An 18461-nucleotide genomic window follows, 5' to 3' on the forward strand; every position below is an offset into this window, starting at 1 on the left:
TTGGCATGCCTTTCATGTTAGAGCTTTCCCTTAAATATCTGGTGATGCTTGATTAGTTACTCTTATTTAATAATGAGTCCCCAGGGAGCTGGTTTGGAAGCTCCCAGAACTCAAGTGTGACTTCTAAAGTGAAGCTTCAGACAGAACCAGTTCAGTTCCTTGAGGAAGCCTGCCCCGCCTAACACAGTGATATCTTTAGGTTTTTCCTGTTGATCAGGACAGATTTTATAGAGGATAATCTCCCAAGGTTCTGCTTGAAGGCCTTGGCTTGGCTGCCATTTCTTCTTAGCTACTAAATAAATGCTTTTTTAAGACATAATACCTTTTGCCATTTTTGTCCCTTTTCATATCATTGCTGTATGTAAATATAACACTGTATTAAAAAGTAAAAGCTATAATAAATTTAAAAATAAAAAAAGTAGGGCCGCCTGGGTGGCTCAATTGGTTAAGCGACTGACTTCAGCTCAGGTCATGGTCTCATGGTTCATGGGTTTGAGCCCCACATCAGGCTCTGTGCTAACGACTCACAGCCTGAAACCTGCTTCAGATTCTGTGTTTTCCTCTCTCTCTCTCTCTGCCCCTCCCCTGCTCACACTGTCTCTCTGTCTCCCAAAAAAATAAACATTAAAAAAAAATTTTAAATAAAAATTTAAAAAATCAACAAAGGCTTTCAACCTGACATTCCCCTAAAATTAGGACAGACTAGCATTTTACTGTTAGATGATTCAACCTAAAGATATTTTTGATGGCAATCTTTTGAATATTATAGCTTGATAGAATTTTAAGTTTGGATATCAATTTAGAAGACCAATGTAGGATTTAGGAGACTCTTGTAGGGGCATCTGGGTGGTGCAGTTGGTTGAGCATCTGACTCTTGATTTCGGCTCAAGTCATGATCTCCTGGTTCATGAGATTGAGCCTTGTGTTGGGCTCCACACTGATAGCAGGCAGTCTGCTTTGGATTCTCTCTCTCTCCCTCTCTCTCTCTCTCTCTCTGCGACCCCCCACCTTCTTCTTCTTCTCTCTCTCGTCCTTTCTCAATATAAATAATAAATATATATATATTTATTCTTCTTATTCTCTCTTGTCCTCTCTCAAAATAAATTATATATATATATATAAAAGACTGAGGGTACTTGGGTGGCTCAGTCGGATAAGCATCCAACTGTTGATTTCGGCTCAGGTCATGACCTTACAGTTTGTGAGTTCAAGCCCTGCGTTGGGCTCTGGGAGAAAATATTTGCAGAAGACACATTTGATAAAGGGCTATTATGCCAGATATACAAAGAATGCTTAAACACTCCACAGTAAGAANCCTCTCCCTCTCCCTCTCCCTCCCTCCCCCTCTCTCCCCCTCTGCTCCTCCCCCACTCACACGTGCTCTCTCTCAAAATAAATAAACATTAAAAAATTTTATAAACTGAAAAAAGACTAATGTATACACAATATGCTTTATGTGGACACTGGACATAGAAATGACCACTCTCTCCTGGGATAGAGCAGAGGCCACAATAGGGAGTGGAGTGAGGACAATTATCTGGAGCCAAGCTACTAAGTCCAAGTGGGGTGTGACTACGTGGATAGAGCAAGATACAAAGTCCAGAAAGTTCTGAACCTAGTAAATCCTAGGAAGGCTGGACAGAGAAACTGCCTATGTACAAATGGGAGTAACTGCACAGCTTTTTATATGGCTTCAGAGACTTTGGATAGCAGTAGAAGATCCTAAAAGCTCAAGGGTCTTCAGTCTTTGATTAATATCTAACCTTACTTAGGACCTACCTCTTAGGTTGTCCCTGACTCCAAAACTACCTTACCCCTCAGGGCTCCTGCCAGAACATGGTTGCTTCCAGCACTTGCTACTTACTTCCTGTCTACAGCCTGATGTCATTTTGGTAGGAATCCCTAGCCCTCCTCTATCCCTATAGCCCTGCCAGGGCTTGAGTCTTTGCCTTACCCTACTCTCAAGTACTCCCTACACCCTTATCTTTGGATTCTGTGTGTTACGTGCAGCCACTGGTCCTGACTCCCAGCCGCTGCCCTGCATTACCTTTCTGGCCAGCTTCTCAGCTTGGAGCCAGATGTGTTCTTTCACTGCGGCGAGCAGTGGCTCTTCGCCCATTCTGGGACTGCCACAGAGGAAAGAGCCATTCTTGAATCCTAAATTATGCTCAATGTATTTTCTTCCCAGAAGAAGAAATCGTGTTGTTATAAATGGTGGTTAGGAACTCTAGTTTACCCACTACTATAGTGAGCACGTGGCCTGCGCTCCACCATTTATAACAGAATTTTTAAGGAAAAAAGTTATGTTTCAAGTTCTAGGTAATAGACTTGAAAAACCAACTCTTTGGGACAAGTCCCACTGATAAATTGGGGACTGCCGTATAACAACGTGCAAAGGAGGAAAAATGTTGTCATCAAATAGTCGTTAAGTTCCCGCTTGTGTGTCATGCTGTTGTGACTGCCAGACCTGTGGGCCTGTGCTGGGCCTGTTTTTATAAGCCATAATAAGGCCGCCTTACAGATTGCCCTCTGCACCTCAGCACACTGTAGAGCTTTCTCTGACACATCTTGTGTCGTACTAATGGGAAGGATTAAGTCAAGAGGCGTTCCTAGTCTCAATATGTGCAGTTTTAATTTAAATGCGGTCTTTCTAGAGCCTAAGTTCTTTTACTCACTGAGCCTGCACTAATTTGTTTTATTCTTTTGAGCTGGGGCACTCTTAGAACTTTTTAAAATTAGTACTTCCTATCAGTTCAGTGTTTTCTTTCAAGTGAGACACTCTTAGAATAATGTGACACAAAGCGATTTTCAAAAGATTAAAGCAGTGTGTTCTAATGTGAGCCTTACAACTAATTGCCTGAACTAATTATACATAAAGGGCCAAGCCATTAGTGTTAATAAGAAGTGACTTCGGAGAGTACGGTTTGACCCAAGGACTGAATAACTATTGCAAACAGTAATCAGTGAGGTGGTATCCACTTCATACAGTACCTTTAGCTGGAAATTATTCTGGCCCATTCCAACTGGGTTTTCCTTAAGTTGTTATTCTTACACTTGGTTATTTCCTTGTCAGTGCAAATGCATACTCTTTTGAGCGTGGAGACTGAACTAAAATAGCTCACAGAAAAGTTTTTTATAAATAAGTGTGTACTCTGTGAACATAGATCTTTTTGATGGCTCCTCTTCTGGCTCTTTTCTCCACTCACTTGAAATGTCTGTGCTCCCAGGGCTCCATCCTGGGTCTTCTTCCCACCCTATACTCCTTCTCCGTTTGATGTCATCGTGTTCTGACTGTGCTAGCACATTCCCCATATTTATCTAGGCCAGGCATCTTCTGGATTCCAGATGCAAATTTTCATGTGAGTGTCTTGTAGGAATTGCAAACCTGTGCAAGCCCAAAACCAAACCATGATCCCCTCTCTCAAATCTACCCTCTCCCCCATCTGCCTCTTCAACTTAGGAAGCGATCCAACACAACTCCATGTCTTGTCGATTCTCTTCCTACCACTTTTGTCTATCCCCCCGTCACCCTGCCCTTGCCCATGCCCCCATTGTCTCCTTCCTGCACTGTGGCAAAAGTCTTGTAACTGGTCTCCTCAAATCCAGTTTGGCTCCTTCCAAAATATACACAGCTGCGAGCACAGTATTAAGGCACAAATCTGATCATGTTGTTATCTGCTTTAAAGTGTGAAGTGATTTATCCATTGCTGAAAATCAGCATCTTTCAACTAGTGGGGTCATTTCATCTTATATGCTCTTCGTCCCTAACTCACAACAGCCCAGAGTTGCTGGCCATCTTTCAGGTGCTTGAATTCATTTAGATCCTTCCCTGTGCGAGGCCTTTAGATGGCTCCCTGGGCCTCGATGCTTTTCCTCTTAAGCTCTGCCTGATTGCTGCTACCTACCCTTCTAGTCTTAGCTTCAGTATAATTCCTCAGTGATGATGTTCCCCAAAGCCCTCCCCAATTGGTTAGATTCCCCTATTTAAATATGTCAACAGCATCCTGTATTTGCTAGCACTCATCATAATTATAATTAAATGACTATTTGAATAATTACTATTTTGATGCCTGATTATCCTACTAGCCTGTAAACTCCCTGAGAGCAGGGACCATGCCTGTCTGGCTCACCATTCTCTTCCCAGTGCCTTTCGTAACAAATATTTGGCAAATGAATGTATAATGAATGCAGTTGGACAGAAGCCGTGGCATATGTTATGTGTATTTGTACTTATGTTTGGATATGGGGTATCTGGTGTTCTAGGACTCAAACACTTCCCACTCCATAATGAGCAATACTGTGAAAGCCTTATTTAGATCTTGTTAACTGTTCAGCTGTTGCATGCTCTTTCCCCCTTTATTCTGGGAGTAGACTGTATTGGTCAGGGTTCTTCCAGAAAATAAAACCAATAGGGGAGAAAGGATTTATTGCAGGAATGGGCTAATGTGATTGGGGGGGCTTTGAGGGAGTAGGAAATCAGTAGGGCAGAAGGTCAGGAAAGGCGGGCTGGAACTCAAGGACATAGGGAGGGCAAAGGTCCTGTTCTTTCGCAGATGGGATTTCTTCTTCAGGGAAGCCTCAGTTCCACTTTCCAGGCCTTTTAATTGATTGAAGCAGGCCCACCCAGATTATCTAGGATCGTCTCTGTAAAGTCAACTGATTATGTTCTTTAATTACATCTACAAAATGCCTTCCTAGCAACACCTATCTTAGTGTTTGTGTGAAAACTGGAGACAATAGCCTATATCTAAGTTGACACATAAAGTTGACCATCAGATAAACCTTTGAGGCAAAATACCAGTTTAAAAACAAAGCGAGCCTTAAGAAAAGAACTTGGCACTTCTGGAATTGAAAATGGTAATGAAATACTTCCTCAGGGGGCTTATCAACTATGGAAATAATGGTTGTTTTAAAGAGATACTTGCCTGTTCTGCTGAAGTAGCCCAATGACCTAATTACTCTGCTGTTCAAAACAGATGTGTGACTACTTCAAATGTGAATCAGTAATAAAATCGTAGGAAAAGTGGCTTTTATGTGTAGTGCTTTTTAATAAGTGGACAACAGTGTCTTCCATGGGTACCTTTTCATTTATTAACGTAGCACACATTTGCTGAGCTCGGAGTTGGGCAGTAAAGCTACACGACAAGGCAGAATACCACCCTATACTTTGAGGCCTCGCAGTGGCCAAATACGTCAACAAGTAGACAGTTAGTTGAACAAACCATTGCAGGCCTGGAGTTGAGTGGGGTTGTGGTACAGAATGTAAGGGAGACATGGTTCGGTGACAAAGCGCGAAGCACCTTGTGCACCAAGCTTGGGGATCCAGCTTTGTTCTTCAGGGAAAGAAGAGGTTCTCTCTTTTGGGGAGTGCTGTGTTTATATTACCCAGGAAGAGGAATCTGAGGTGGGCGACAAAGTGAGAGCAAGAGCAAGAGCGAGAGAGAGAGAGAGGGAGAGAGAGAGTGTTAACAGCAGGGGTCTGAACTAGAGGCTGAATTATAGCACTAGCAGAGTTTATCAGTTGAGGGGAGGAGAAAATTTGAAGATGAAACTTTGAGGTTTATCATGTCCAAGATGGGAACTGTACAAGACCGTAATAGAGGTGGTGGTATAGGAGGAATGGATGTTTCTGCGGCAGGTAAAAAGACAGACAGTAACACAATTTACTGAGTGTCTGTGCTGGGTCTGGTGCATTGACACACATCAGCTCATGTCAGTGGAGATGCTGGTGTGACTTCTAGCCTAGAAGTGAACTGAGGGAGAAGTTTGAGGAAGATGCTTAGTATGTAGAAGATTGTTTTTTAGGTGTTCAGTCTTTTTTTTTTTAACTTTTTTAATGTTTTATTTATTTCTGAGAGAGAGAGCCAGCGTGAGCAAGGGAGAGTCAGAGAGAGAGGGAGACACAGAATCCGAAACAGGTTTCAGGCTCTGAACTACCTGTCAGCATAGAGCCTGATGCGGGGCTCGAACCCACAAACCGTGAGATCATGACCTGAGCCGAAGTCGGACACTTAACTGACTGAGCCACCCAGGCGCCCCCTCAGTCTTTATTAATTTGAATAAATTATGTTATAACTTGATGGAAAATTATTAGCAATTAAAATAATATTTTGGAATGGTATTTACATGGGAAAATGCTTTTGGCAACATTAAGTGAAAAAACAGCAGGATTCAAAATTGCATATTTAATACAGTTCCTATTTTTGTGATAAAGAATAAAACACATGTGAAATTAGATAAGATAATATAGCCAATATGCATCAAGGATTTCTTTAGGTGCAATTACATGAGATTTTTCTTTTCTTTTTTTTTTTTAGGTGTGTTTAGTGTTTTTATAAAGGATAATATAGATACTTCATTTTGAAAATTATCCGATATTTGATTTTAAAAGGATATCTGTTTGTAATTAGAAATGAATGTCACCTAGTAGCTCTTGGGAAAGGAAAAAAAAAGGCTAACATCCACGAGTGATTTCTGTGTGTTGTTTTACAACTCCCAAAGCAAAGTGAAAAGCAGAGTTTTTTGGCCTTGAACATACCTCTTGGTACATGAAATTGTGTTCACTAAATCCACTTTCCAAAAAGGCAAGGGGCTCTCAGTGATCTAGTCTGGGAAAGTTGCAGCATCAAAATAAATAATGATACTAATGTGTTATAAACCATTAGATGAAATAAAATTCCATGCATCTATATTGATTAGTAAATAAATGGGAGGAGGAGGGGAAAGCTCTTCCTCACAGAAGAATGCCCACAAATAAATATAGAAAGAGGGAAGAAAATAGAAAAATCAGCATTTGGCAAACATCACAGCGATGGCTGATGACGACAGGAGTTGTCAATGGGTGGGTGGATGTCTGATGAAGAACAGGATATTGGCATGGGCTCATGGTATTTTTCCACAAAACACTCCTAATTACAAAGGAGGCAGTGGTGACTCTATGGTGAAGACTGGCAGATACAAATTTGTCCGGTGATCAAGGTTAGCACCGTCAGTGATGGGATGATCTGACATCCTGGGCCGCCTCATGTGACATGCTAACAAGAGTCTAGCATCATTTTGGGGATCTTCTTGCAAGGAGTACATGGCCTGAATCTGGTCTTGAGGAAATATCAGATGGACCAAAATTAGGGAGACTCAGGTCACCTGTAAAACTGTCAAGGATGAGAGAGGCAGGTGAAGACTCAGGAACTGTTTCAGACTGAAGGAGACCTATGCTTGTTCAGAAAAAGTGTCCTTGTTTGGAGAAACACATACTGGAATATGCGGGAGGGAAGGGGCTCCATATCCACAGTTACCCTGGTTCAGAAAAATACTGAAGACTGAACAATTGGGTATCTAGGTCAAGGGGAAATAGGAGTTCTTTGTACTGTTCTCGCAACTTTTTTGTGTGCTTGAAATTATTTTAAAATAGATTGTTTTTAAGAGTTATGAAACTCAAGGAGGACCAAGGAGCTGTTTTAGACTGAAGGAGACTGAGAGACATGGTAAATACAATGAGCGATCTGGATTGGATCCTTTAGCTGCAAAGGAAATCATCGGGGTAGTTGGCAAAATTTTTAGAGGGCTTTTAGGTGAAAGGGTGTGTGTTCTTTATACTGTTCAGGCAGTTTGTCTTTAAGTTTCAAATTGTTTTGAAATAAAGTCTTCTGAAACTGTAAGAAGGGCTTTTCTGAAATCCAAACCAACATTGATTTCCTTTTTCTTTAATCACAATAAGATAGGATTTGTTCCTGCTTGTCAGAGGCCAGACCGCTTTTAATGAAGAGATTAAAGAATGTTAAAGATTTTTTTTTAATTTTTATTTATTTCTAGGAGAGAGAGAGAGACCGTGTGAGCAGGGGAGGGTCAGAGAGAGAGGGAGACACAGACTCCGAAATAGGCTCCAAGCTGGCAGTCAGCACAGAGCCCGACGCGGGGCTCGAACCCATGAACCTCAAGATCATGACCTAAGTGAAAGTCGGACGCTTAACCGACTAAGCCACCCAGGCGCCCCAAGAATGTTAAAGATTTTAAGAGTAGGAGATGCCCGCAGTGATGCATCTGTACACGTCTTCCTCTTGATTCTTTGCCCTCAAATGTAAATCCAGGGTAATGAGGGTAATGATATCTGCATGGCCTGGCTTGCAGGGTGGGTCCTTCTTAGGGCAAAATGAGCCAGACATATGAACATTAAAAAGGGAGAATGCTCATGAAATATAATCTATTGGTGACCAAATGGTAGTAGAGATGTGTGGTCTTCTTTCTGATACTTTAATACTGCTAATAACAGTATTCTGGCTTGGTAATGGGGATGCCTTTCCCTGTGTTTCTCTTTTTCCTTATTTGGTTCTCAAATATCTCTGTACTTACCAGATGTGTCCTCTTCATCCATGCTTCTCTTTCAGCTTCCTCTTTTACTAGCTTTTCTTTCCTCTCCTAAAAATTCTTTCTTTGTATCTTTTTATTCTTTCTGCCATTCGTTCTCCTCTCACCATTTTGTAGTCTGGTGTCCCTGCCCACTCCCTTGATGTGCTTCTCTTTTTGTTGTGGCCTCAAGAATTCTGGATACAATGTTTCCATTTGCCTTTATTTAAGAGGAGGGTGCATCTGAATTAGAGTCCTAGCAACAAATGATTGGTAACAGATGAATTTTGTTTTGTTAATAGCTACTGTTTACTGAATGTATACTGTGGGCTGAGAAATGTTGGTTACCTTATCTATAGTCACATTTAATCCACACCACAACATTTTGGAGTAGGTGTTTTTATCCCCATTTTACAGAATAGGAAAGTGGATCACAGATGCTGAACAACTTACCCAAAATAAAAAATAATTAAATGGCTAAGCCAAGCTTCAAAACCCAAGTGAATTTCAAAACTCATGGTGCTTCACACCCACAGTATAGCCCAAGGATATTAGTTCCATGCCTTTTGGGTTCTACAGGTACTGCTTTTGGGGTCAAGGATGACATTTAGATGATTATCAATAAGGAGCCAGGGATAATAATCTTGTATCGTTGTTTATACTAGTGTTGAGGAGAGGCGAAGCTGAGTTATATGTCAGCATCTAAATGACTAGTTCTTGGCAAGTCATTATTTATAATCAGTGCAGGTTGCTGCTGAAAGCAGTCCTGTTAGACCCCTTTCCAGAAAGATCCTCCTTTTGGAATGTAACAGGAACTAATTACGTGCTATTAAATCCAAGACCCATTTCATATTCAGAGGTTCCAGTGGTAAACCTCACATGTCAGAAGAAATTAGTGACACTGTGACATGTCATCTTCACTACGCTGAACTTGGATCGTTTTAAATAACCATCACCATGGTGCCATCTGAGGAATGCTGCTTCGAGGCAACAAATTCTGGACATTCGCCTAACTGGTGTTTTGGAGACTTCAGAAATGTGAGAATACAGTTAATTCTGGCAGTTTTCAGATTTTGGGTGCCCAGGAAAGGGGCTAGAGGTACTGAGCAGGGGGCAAAGCCATGCTGCACGGTCTGTGAGCTGGTCTTGGGGGCCCTGCTCTCATGCAATCCTGATGGAGTGATTGCTGTGCACCGACAGCACCTGGGCACACACATAACCAAACGCCAGGATGTGAGAACAGGCTTGGCCGAGGCACGAGACGCCAAGTGCTGGTGTGCTAATTCATGACCTTGGATTAATGGGAAGTATATCCTCCACCTTTTTTTTTTTTTTTAAGCTAAAAAATGAACAGACTCCTAACCGCAGTTTGAAATTCTTGCTTATAACATATATCTCATAGGGATAGGTCCCCATTCTACTTTATAGAGAAGAATGCGAAAGACAAATGTATTTTTCTTTTGGAGATAAATATGTTGCAGAAATGTCACCGGTAGAGTTATGTACACAGCCTACTTTGTAGTTCTGCTTATGTTGCTGACATTAGGATTATCTCCTGAAGTGGGATCTTTCTGTTGATTTTGGATTTTTATCATGTTGCTGAGACGCTGCATGGGAAAATGCAGTAACTGGATATTGCTAGAGTGTAGTGGAGCAGTGAAAGCGTCTGGAAAAAAATTGCCCCCCCCCCGGGATAACTGGACTGTGTCCATTAAGTCAGGTTCTGTCCCAGAATGCTGGCTCTGTTATAGGCTTAGCTCACAGGTAATTGACTCTCAAGCACACTGAGGCTGCTCGAGGACTCTGTGGTAAAGAACCTCTTTGTTTCCCCCTCCATTCTGGGGCTTGGCTATTTCAACTAGATTATTCATATCGACTGTAAATTTTAACCACGGCAAAACGGTCTCTGGAAATCCAACTGGGCACAGCTTAAAGGTGGCCCCTTAGCATATGCCTTTAAAAAAGAGAGAGAGAGAGTAAAGAAGAAGAAAAGAAAGAAGAAATATAAACCTGAATAAAAATAACTTGAGGGGCATTGACTCAACTTGGGTGGGCATGGTGTTGTCTATTATTTTACTGCAGGGTGGAAACATGGCTAGGAAATAACGGTAAACACACGATACTGCTTAAAGGAATGCATTGTAAAGTAAACATACTTTAAGAAATAAAGCCCATTAGGGGCACCTGGGTGGCTCAGTCGGTTGGGCGTCCGACTTCGGCTCAGGTCATGATCCCGCGATTCGTGGGTTTGAGCCCCGCATCGGGCTCTGTGCTGACAGCTAGCTCAGTGCCTGGACCCTGCTTCAGATTCTGTGTCTCCCTCCCTCTCTGACCCTTCCCTGCTCACGTTGCCTCTCTCTCTCTCAGAAATAAATAAAACATTAAAAAAAATAAAAAAGGGGCGCCTGGGTGGCTCAGTCGGTTAAGCGTCGATTTCGGCTCAGGTCATGATCTCACGGTTGGTGGGTTCGAGCCCCACGTCGGGCTCTGTGCTGACAGCCAGCTCAGAGCCTGGAGCCTGTTTCAGATTCTGTGTCTCCCTCTCTCTCTGACCCTCCCCTGCTTGCACTCTCTCTCTCTCTCTCAGAAATTTAAAAAAAAAAAACTGGCATTAAAAAAAATAAAAAAAGAAATAAAGCCCGTTAATAAATGAGTGTGTCATTATTGAGTGAAATGGAAAAAAAACGCCCTGCAAGGGAAGATGAAGCTCTGAACATGATTTTTGGAAAATATATGTTAAGTTCTAAAATCATTTGGTCCTAAACCTATTTAAGGTGTGTGTGTGTGTATTATGTGTAATAAATTTCCCCTTGCCTTTCCCAAGTAGTAAACTTCTAAATATCCTCACAATGATACTAACTGACCTTCAGTTTTAGAATAAAAGTTAGCACTGTCCATCAGTCAAGTACCGTCTGTTCTTAACAGAGATGTGGATTGAGTTTACAAAGATATGGCTTTGAATACTGAGTGATACTCAGAGGATAATTAAGTCAGTCAGCCAGCTAAGTTTTCTGGGATTGAAAGGGGGGCTGGTTTCACAGTTGATGATACATGAAGTAGCATGCTATAGATCCTTTTATTTGTCTGACCAGGTATAAATGAATGGATTTTACTTTCCTGAGCCGATGCTGTCAAGTGTCCCCTCGCAAACACAGTATTTAAATCATCCCCACTGGAGTCAACCACCAAAGAACTGTATACTTGAAGAACTGCACATTCTTAGAGCCCATATTCTTGTTGTTTTCTCTCTTTCTTTGTGTGCATTGGGAAAAGAGTGGAAAGAGGGAAGGCATCTGCTAAGGACATCACCCGTATGGGGTCTATGGCCAGAGATGGCTTGCAGCAGGTTCCTGTCCAACCCCAGGAAGCTCTGTTTCTGTGATTATGTCAGAAGCAGCTCTAGGCTACAGTTTTTTCGGGTGACCAGCTTGGCTTCCAGAAATGGATGCTGATGATGTCATTTTAGTCTCTTGTGCATCTATCTCCCTAAAATCTATAGATGTTTAAGGACCGTCTATATTCTCATTGATAGAGACTTAGATATTGCAAAGAGGTTTAATAATCTTGGCCTAATGCAAAAGTTTGTTGACAAAATAAAACTTTTGGTATGCATGGAAATTAATTACAATTCCTTTTAACATTTCAAAACTAAATGTTGCTGTGGGAAGTAGTATTTGTTCATGGCAGAAAAAAAAACTAAAGTAGAACCTTCCCTGAGAAGTAAAAATCACCCATATCCCATTATCCAAAAATAAGTAGTACTTGGTATTAAATACCTAGATTTTCTTCCCAAGGATTTATATTCCTATAAATAATTATAGCATATAATTATTCATGATTATAAAAATAATTATATATTTATTAAATAAATTATAATTATACATAATTTATATAATTATATATAAATATATGTTTCTACAAAAATGGAAACATGCTACTTTATAAACCTCTCCCTTTCCTTATATTTGCCCCAACCAAAAAAAAGAAAATGTTTGAGTCATTTTTCCATATTGGCAACTATATATTTACATCATCATTTAGAATGGCTGCAGAGATTTGCTGGATATGTAGGTTGTGTCCGGATTTTCTGCTAGGCAAAAAATAATAAGCAGTACTTTGATCATCTTTGTACACATGATTGGGCACTTGCTTGATTATGTATTTAAGATAAGTGTTTAAATGTAGTAGAATTTATTAGATCAAAGCAGAAAATATGTTGAAAGTTTGTGAGACTTGTTACTATGTTATTTTCCCCAAAGTTTATTCTGATTCTTTATCAATTTGTTATGTTAAAAGTGGTTTCTCATTGTTTTAAATTGTATTTTTTCAGGCTGAACATTTCTCTGTCATGTGCTATCCATTTAAATTTTCTGGTAAATTTGGCTCGTTTGTGTTCTTTTCCCATTTTTCTGTAGCGGTGTTCTTGTTTTGGCTTACTGTTTTGTGAGAACACTTTATGGCTTAGGGACATGGATTTCTTCTCTACATTGTAGGTATTTTGCCCAGTAGATTGGAAGTTTGATTGAGATTTAGTCAAAGGTAAATTAATGAATTTAGTGGGTATGGGCATATTTCTCAATATTGAGTCTTGCTATTTGAGAATAATATCGTAAACACTTCTCATCTAAGGAAATTATAAGGACTAAACATATGGAGTGACATTTTCCCAAGCCTTGCAGTTTATTGCCTTGCCTCACATAGAACTGTTTTTAAATTATTTCAGAAACTGAGTAGCTTAAGCATTTTACCAGCTAAGTGATTGGATTCCATCTGGTTGGTTTTTGAAGTATTCTTTTTAATGATTTTAGCGCACTCACCTATTGTTATTCCTTTTCAAAGGTAGTATCTGTGGCTCTTTGAAATAGATTGTTCACATGGGTCTTTATGGCTTTGGGAGTCTGACAATTTTATGATTATGCAAATGTTATTGAGCTCATCTTGATGGATGTTCCCTGAGCCCTTGGCTGATTGCACAGAGACTGCGCCTTTAACTGTCACAGGGTTGGCTAGTGTGACCTTCACATCAGGCTGCGTAAAACATGCTTGCCAGCCATCCTAGGACAATTTGGAGCTGTTGCCTGGGCAACCTCACTTGCTTCTAATCAAATGCCCAAAGGATAACCCAAGTCCCAGTGGGAATGCCTCATCTGAAGAGAGGGACTCTGTCCTTAGCAGCGGAAGTGCATTTGTCAATTTTAGGGCACTTTGCTGATGTTGCGGGGAGACGAGGTTATGTCATGATCTGACAATGAACTCAGGGAAGGGAGAGGATGAAGGAAAAGTGCATCAATAGAACAGAGATAGAGGAGAAGATCACATGGAAGTAAGTGGTACAATAAATACCAACATAAGAAAACACTATAGCACAAGCACTGAGAATGAATACCAAAAAGTTATGTTTAGCCAAAAAAAAAAAAAAAAAAAAATCCATGAGTATGTATGGAATGAGTATCTGGTGAGGGAAAAAAGAATAGTGAAGACTTCTGAAAAGCACACAATAACAATATATTTTTCACTTAAAATCATCTAATATGTTTGGTCAACCATGGTCTAAGGAGCTAACATTGTTTTCATCTTGTACTCTTCATTGTAGCCTGAGTAAATCATGAGCGATTTTTCTGGAATCAGAATGATGCCACTCAGAATCATAGGACACTTTTACTTGTTAATTCCATGAATCAGAGCTGTTACAGATTTGAAACTAGTGTAAAGTCAATTTGGTTTTTCTTTGAAACAAAACAAATCTACATTGTACCAAGCTCATTATTGTGACAGGTGGCAGTGTTTTTTAGCTGCTTGAATACGCAGAATGCAGGTGTGAGCAGAAAGACATAGTGTAGCCCTGGGATGGAAGCCTTTCTGTGGACATCAGTGAGCTGACCATTCCCTAGTCTCACAACTGTCACGTGCTTAACTCATTCCATTACATTAAAAAAAAAAAAGTCCGTGACTTACTCCTAAAATACCCACAACTGCTCTTAAGACTTCCTTTTTTGAAGATCTCATCCAGGTCTGAGAGAGATGCAAACTACAGTCAAAACTAGCATACCCAGCACACAATAAACGGTGCCATCCAAGGTAGTTATTCAACAAATGTTGGATAGTGATGATATTGTCCAGATTTCATTCTCTTTGAAACAAGTTTTGAGGGGCATCTGGATGGCTCAGTCGGTTAATCATCCGACTTCAGCTCAGGTCATGATCTCATGGTCAATAAGTTCGAGCCCTGCATCAGGCTCTGTGCTGACAACTCAGAGTCTGGAGCCTGCTTCAGATTCTGTGTTTCCCTCTCTCTCTGCCCCTCCCCCATTCATGCTCTGTCTCTCTCTGTTTCTCAAAAATAAATAAACATTAAAAAATTTTTAAAAAAAGGAAACCTAAGTTTTGCTCAGCTATTTTCTAGAGATTGGATTTCGTAGTTGCAGAAGACTTGTGGTTTCAGAGTCCTGGCAGGTAAGGGATGGCATATCCTAAAGGTTTACCTGAGAATATTTAATGAAGGAATGATTGATTTAAAAGTTGAGGGCACGGCTCGAGGAACCCCCAGGTGATGGCAAAGGTGAGAGCCAACACTCTCTCTAGGCAAGAAATGAGGGAGGAAGCAGTGTTCCTGGGACCCAGTGAGAACCATTCCCATGGAACTGTACGTGTAGATACAGCTACAGGCAGGATAGGGGCGGGTAGGATATGGGGGTGAGCGCAAATATGTTGGCTTCTCTTCCCTCTGTCTCCTCTCCAGTCTCCCGCTGGTGTCTTTTGTTACCCCCATCCATCTGGGAGCTACAGTAAGGTGATGCAGTTTGTAGAGGTCAGTTTCCTAGAGCCAAGAGAAGGGCAGAGAAGGCGGGATCATGGATCAGGGGTGGAGAGGGGCAGATGGAGAGTAACCCACACAGCGTGTAAATCTTCTGTTCTCCAAGGATCTCCTTGCCCTTTGGAAGTGTAAACATTTGGAAGAGAAGTTATTTATAAAAGAATGCCTTTTATAGGAGCAGGGTAGCACAACAGAGACACCAGTCTCTGGGAAAGTCTTAGGACTTTCCCAGCTGACGACTTCCTTTTTTGTGCACCACTGAGTCTAGCGCATACTGTACAATTACTGTTATTTCTTTACATGTGCATGTCTCCCTCTCTAGACCTCAGGTCTTTTATATTACAAACTTCCTTTTATTTGTCATAGTTTCCCTGCATCTAGCCTTGTGCCTAGCATTTAGTAGAAACTGTGTGTGTGTGTGTGTGTGTGTGTGTGTGTGCATGTGTGCATACGTGCGCGCGTGCGCGTGTGTGTGTGTTTTGAGAGAGAGTGCATGTGCATGAGAAAGCATGGGGGAGGGGTAGAGGGAGAGGGAAAGGGAGACCCTTAAGCCAGCCTCATGCCCAGCATGGAGCTCAGCCCAGCGCAGAGCTCAATGCTGGGCCCCATCTCAAACCATGAGGTCATGATCTGAGCCGAAATCCAGAGTTGGATGCCTGACACACTAAGCCACCTGGATATCTCAGAAGGATCAAAGTTGTAAATGTCAGGAAGAAAGCTTTAAGACTTGAGGGTAGGAAAGGGTTTCCTAAAGGTTTTCATACTTTTAATCTTTAGAGACGATTTCTTAAGATACAAAGAAACATTTAATATAAAAGAAAGATTGACAAGTTGGACTGCATTAAAATTAAGAATTTTGCCATTTAAAGAAGCCTTACTGAAATTACATGATGCCCAAGATGTGCTTCAGTATAATTTGTGGGAAGGGAAATAGAGGTATAGATGAAACAAGATGGGCTATGAACTGATTGTTTTTGAAACTGGGTGATGGGTACATGGTACACAGAAGATGAAAGGATTAATAGAATATACAGAAAAGTCCTGCTGATCAAAAAGAAAAGCATGAACAACCCACTAGAAGAATGAGTAAGGGTATGCATGGTATTTTATGGATTCAGACAAGGAAACACATGTCATATATATATATATGTGTGTGTGTGTGTGTGTGTGTGTCATATATACTTTCTAAGTACCTTAGAAAATAGTATTTGCGTTATCTCATAGAATTGACCACATTTCCAACATTTTATTCCTAAATATATATGTAAAAGAAATTCTTGCACATATGCACCAGGAAATATGTGCAGAAGTATTTATGACAGCACTATATATGACATTAAAAGCCTGGGAAAACCCAAAATGTCTGTGGGCAAGAGAGTAGATGAATAAACTGTAGTATATTCACCCCATGGGACACAATTCACAATCAAATAAAGCATAATGAAGGAGTTACAATATAAATTAGGCTTACCAGTATAAAATGAAAAAAATGTTTTAGTATTACATCTATTTCCCTTTTTTATAAATTTAAAAAGAGTGGAAATCATAACTATAGGCTTTAGGAATACATATAAATGAGATAAAAATATATAGAAAGGAAAGCAGTAGAATATTGAGCACAGGGTTCAGGATGGTTGTTACCTCAGGTAGTGGGAACCAGGAGGGTGAGACTAGGAGGGCCATTTGGACAGATAAATTACTGTCAGAGTCTGACTTTTGTGTCAGGTGATGGGCTCGTGGTTGCCTATCACGGCATTAGAAATGAAGAATGAGTGAATGGAGGCAGCATGCATGGCCCGGAGATGTGAATGTGTCTTATCTCCAGATGGTGATTAATCCAGTTCTGTGCAGTTGAGGTTGAATAAAACAAGAAAGGAGGATTAAGATGACTGGAGAGGGAAGAGCAGCATAGTACATTTATCATTTGGAATTTGGAAATTATACATTTTGCATAGGAAGGTAATAAGGGGTTTGGCTAAGCAGCTATGACAAAGAGACACAAATAAAATGAATTGTCCAAACAGGATGGATGATCCCTTTCCCATTTTCTGTCCCTCATTCCCATAATAGTTTAGATCATCACCATTCAATATTAATTTCTTAGTAGCCACATTAAAAAGGGAAAAAGAAACAAGTTGAAATTAGTTTTTAAAACTTTTTAAAAATATTTATTTTTGAGAAAGAGAGACAGAGTGTGAATGGGGGAGAAGAAGAAAGAGAGGGAGACACAGAATCCGAAGCAGGCTCCAGGCTCTGAGCTGTCAGCACAGAGCCCGGCATGGGGCTCAAACTCACAAACTGTGAGATCATGACCTCAGGTGAAGTCGGATGCTTAACCGACTGAGCCACCCAGGCACTCTGTTGAAATTAGTTTTAATAACATATTCTTTTTAAGTCAATTAGTCAAAATGTTATTTCAACATATAATCAGTAGAAAAAATACTAATGAGATATGTTACATTCTTTTATCTAATTTTATCTAATTAAGTCTTCAAAGTCTGAGGTATTTAACGCTTATATAGCTCAGCTCAGCTTCAGTACTAACTTTTCATCAGAAATACTTGATCTGTGTTTGGATTGCATAATTTATAGTTTTATAATTTTATATTTTTTTAGTTTTATAATTTTAGATTTCAAAATTTACAGTTGAAAAAAATAGTTTCACATACTCAAGATGTTCTAAACATACTTATGTTTATCATTAACTAAATCAAGAATTGGTATTTAAGTTGATTAAAATTCAAAAACATTAAAATTCATGTTTTCATCTCACTAGCCACCTTTCAAGTGCTCAGTAACCACATGTGGCTAGTGTCCACTTTAATGAAAGAACATGTCTGGTTCATTAGTTATCAGTATGTGCTTCCCAGCCTCTTGCAGTTCAGATCAGCAGTGTACATCACTTGGGAACTTGCTAGAAATGCAAATCGTGAATCAGAAACTATGGAGGTAGGCCCAGCCAGGTAATTCTGATACACATTAAAGTTTGAGTACCATTGGTATAGAGGTCTCCAGAGACCTGGGCTCTAAAATGTTGCTCTATCATCATAATCTTGCCCTCACATGCAGGTTAGAAGGTGGTTGGCTAGGGGGCACCTGGGTGGCTTAGTCGGTTAAGCGTCCGACTTTCGCTTAGGTCATGATCTCACGGTTCGTGGGTTCGAGCCCCGTGTCGGGCTCTGTGCTGACTGCCAGCTCAGAGCCTGGAGCCTATTTCAGAGTCTGTGTCTCCCTCTCTCTCTGACTCTCCCCTGCTCACACTCTCTCTCTCTCTCTCTCACTCTCTCTCTCTCTCTCCTAAAAA

At 40.5% G+C, this 18461-nt stretch overlaps 1 protein-coding gene across 5 annotated transcripts in view; it reads left to right on the plus strand.

Annotated features, from left to right (window-relative positions):
- OSBPL6 (oxysterol binding protein like 6) overlaps positions 1-18461 on the plus strand; it is a 211224-nt gene that overhangs the window by 30192 nt on the left and 162571 nt on the right. The window lies entirely within an intron of this gene.

The sequence above is a fragment of the Crocuta crocuta genome, unplaced genomic scaffold (assembly GCF_008692635.1).
Source record: "Crocuta crocuta isolate KB4526 unplaced genomic scaffold, BGI_CrCroc_1.0 scaffold17, whole genome shotgun sequence".
NCBI classification, from domain to species: Eukaryota; Metazoa; Chordata; class Mammalia; order Carnivora; family Hyaenidae; genus Crocuta; species Crocuta crocuta.